The sequence below is a fragment of the Colobus angolensis genome, unplaced genomic scaffold (genome assembly GCF_000951035.1).
Source record: "Colobus angolensis palliatus isolate OR3802 unplaced genomic scaffold, Cang.pa_1.0 Scaffold39, whole genome shotgun sequence".
NCBI lineage: Eukaryota > Metazoa > Chordata > Mammalia > Primates > Cercopithecidae > Colobus > Colobus angolensis.
The window spans coordinates 3,350,092-3,353,112 of NW_012117265.1; positions in this window are offsets into that span (position 1 = coordinate 3,350,092).

Here is a 3,021-nt window from a genome sequence, read left to right on the forward strand (position 1 = left end):
CAAAATGTGGATCTCTAAGTCTCTGTAAATACAGACCAACCCTGCTGTACCTCATACTTCTTCCCCTTCCTCCCTCTCATCCTCATTTTCTTCCTTTTCTTCTCCCTTTCTTTTTTTTTGAGACAGAGTCTCACTGTGCCACCCAGGCTGGAGTGCCGCGTCATCATCATAGCTCACTTGAATTCCTGGACTCAAGTGATCCTCCTGCCTCAGCCTCCCAAGTAGCTGTGATGATAGGTGTGCACCATCATGTCAGCTAATTTTATTATTTTTGTAGAGACAGGGTCTCACTTTGTTGCCTGGGCTGATCTCGATCTCCTGGGCTCAAGTGACCCTCCCTCCTTGGCCCCCCAAAGTCCTGGGATTACGGGCATGAGCCACTGCACCTGGTTTGAATTTTTCTTGCAACAAGCATCTAATCTATCATTTTTGTAATGAGAAAAAAATACCCAATAAGATAAATCCAATTATTTTTCTTTTATTTTTTTCTTTTCTTTTTTGACAGAGTCTTGCTCTGTTGCCCAGGCTGGAGTGCAATTGTGTGCTCTCTGCTCACTGCAACCTCGGCCTCCTGGGTTCAAGCGATTCTCCTGGCTCAGCCTCTGGTGTAGCGGGGATTACAGGCGCGCGCGCTGCCACGCCTAACTAATTTTTTGTATCTTTAGTATAGACAGAGTTTCACCGTGTTGGCCAGGCTGGTCTCGAACTCCTGACCTCGTGATCCACCCATCTCAGCCTCCCAAAGTGCTGGGATTACAGGTGTGAGCCACCACACCCGGCCAATCCAATTAACTTTTTAAAATAACGTGTTTGAAACCCTGGACACTATCTTTGACAATGACGCCTAATGGGTGAGAAGTAATTTGGAATTTTATAATTTGAGTAGTTCTGAGTAAACGGAACATCCTTTGCAGCACAGAAATCTATTGTTCGAGTTTTGTGAAATCAGTTTCTTACATTTTTCCAGGAATACATTATGTGCAAAAGTTGAGGAACCTGTTTGGTGGGGCTATGCTCAAATTAGTGAGTGGTGAGTGGAGAAATTATAATGGCTAAAATGAGTTCCCTGAGTGTATCTGGGGCTCACTGGGTGTCGGGCTCTCTGCAGGTCATGCCCTAGGCCTTAGGATCTTCTGACTTAGGCATGATTGGCCCTTATAGATGAAGAAACTGAGCCTCCAAGAGATTAAGCAAATCATGTGGATACCCAGCTTGTAGGTGGTATAGTCGGGATTTGAACTCAGGCCAACTGACTGCAAACTCCTTCAAGCTGGAATTTAGGTTGAGAATTGTGGAGATGAAGGGGGCATGCTTTGGAACCAGACAGTCCTTAACCAACCTACCTTCCTTCCTTCTTTCCTTCCTTCCTTCCTTCCTTCCTTCCTCCCTCCCTCCCTCCCTCCCCCCTTTCTTTCCTTTCTTCTTTTCTTTTCCTTTTCCCTTTCCCCTTTCCCCTTTCCTTTCCTTTCCTTCCCTTCTTTCTTTTTTTTGAGACAGAGTCTTGCTCTGTTGCCCGGGCTGCAGTGCAGTGGTGCAATCTCGGCTCACTGCAACCCCCACCCCATTGGTTCAAGCAATTCCCTGCCCCAGCCTCCCAAGTAGCTGGGATTATAGGCGCCCGCCACCATTCCTGGCTAATATATATATAGAGATAGAGTCTCACTCTTGTCTCTTGTTGCCCAGGCTGGAGTGCAATGGCGCGATCTCAGCTCAGCTCACTGCAAGCCCCCACCCCATTGGTTCAAGCAATTCCCTGCCCCAGCCTCCCAAGTGGCTGGGATTATAGGCGCCCGCCACCATTCCTGGCTAATATATATATAGAGATAGAGTCTCACTCTTGTCTCTTGTTGCCCAGGCTGGAGTGCAATGGCGCGATCTCAGCTCAGCTCACTGCAAGCTCCGCCTCATGGGTTCACGCCATTCTCCTGCCTCAGCCTCCGGAGTAGCTGGGTCTACAGGTGCCCACCACCACGCCCGGCTAATTTTTTGTATTTTTTTAGTAGTGACGGGGTTCCACCATGTTAGCCAGGATGGTCTCAAGCTCCTGACTTTGTGATCCGCCCACCTCAGCCTCCCAAAGTGCTGGGATTACAGGCGCGAGCCACCGCGCCCGGCCAATTTTTTATATTTTTAATAGAGGTGGGGTTTCACCATGTTGGCCAGACTGGTCTCAAACTCCTGACCTCAGGCAATTCTCCCACCTTGATCTCCCAAAGTGCTGGGATTACTGGCGTGAGCCACTGGGCCCATCCTCTTTTCTTTCTGGTGTTTTTTGTTGTTCTTGCTGTGGTTTTTTGAGACAGAGTCTTGCTCTGTTGCCCAGGCTGGAGCACAGCGGCACAATCTCACATCACTGCTCTTTCTGCCTCCTGGATTCAAAGGATTCTCATACCTCAGCCTCCTGAGTAGTAGCTGGGATTACAGGCGTGTGCCTCCATGCCCAGTTAATTTTGTATCTTTAGTAGAGACAGGGTTTTGCCATGTTGGTCAGGCTGGTCTCGAACTCCTGGCCTCAAGCGATCTGCCTGCCTCGGCCTTATGCCTTATTATAGGCAGAAGCCAAGATGCATAGCTGCTTTCTTCTTTTCTGGGGGGATGGGGACTTGCCACATTACCCAGCTGGGGTGCAGTTGTGTGATCATAGCTCACTGCAGCCTTGACCTCCTGGACTCAAGTGATCCTCCCACGTCAGCATCCCAAAGTGCTGGGACTACAGGTGTGAGCCACCACACCCACCACTTTGGTTTAACTTGCTTTTCCTGAGGCGTGGCCTATGGGAAACAGTCCCTCACTCTACTCCAGGAACCGCTGCCACATCTCAGCTCCTGACAGCAGAAACATCCATCATTAATCATTGATCCTACATTCTGGAGGAGAACCAAGGTCAGAAGGCCCCGAGGGAAAGTACTGAAAAAAAGCCAGTTGGGACCAGGTGTGGTGGCTCACGCCTGTAATCCCAGCACTTTGGGAGGCTGAGTCAGGGGGATCACGAGGTCAGGAGTTTGAGACCAGCCTGGCCAA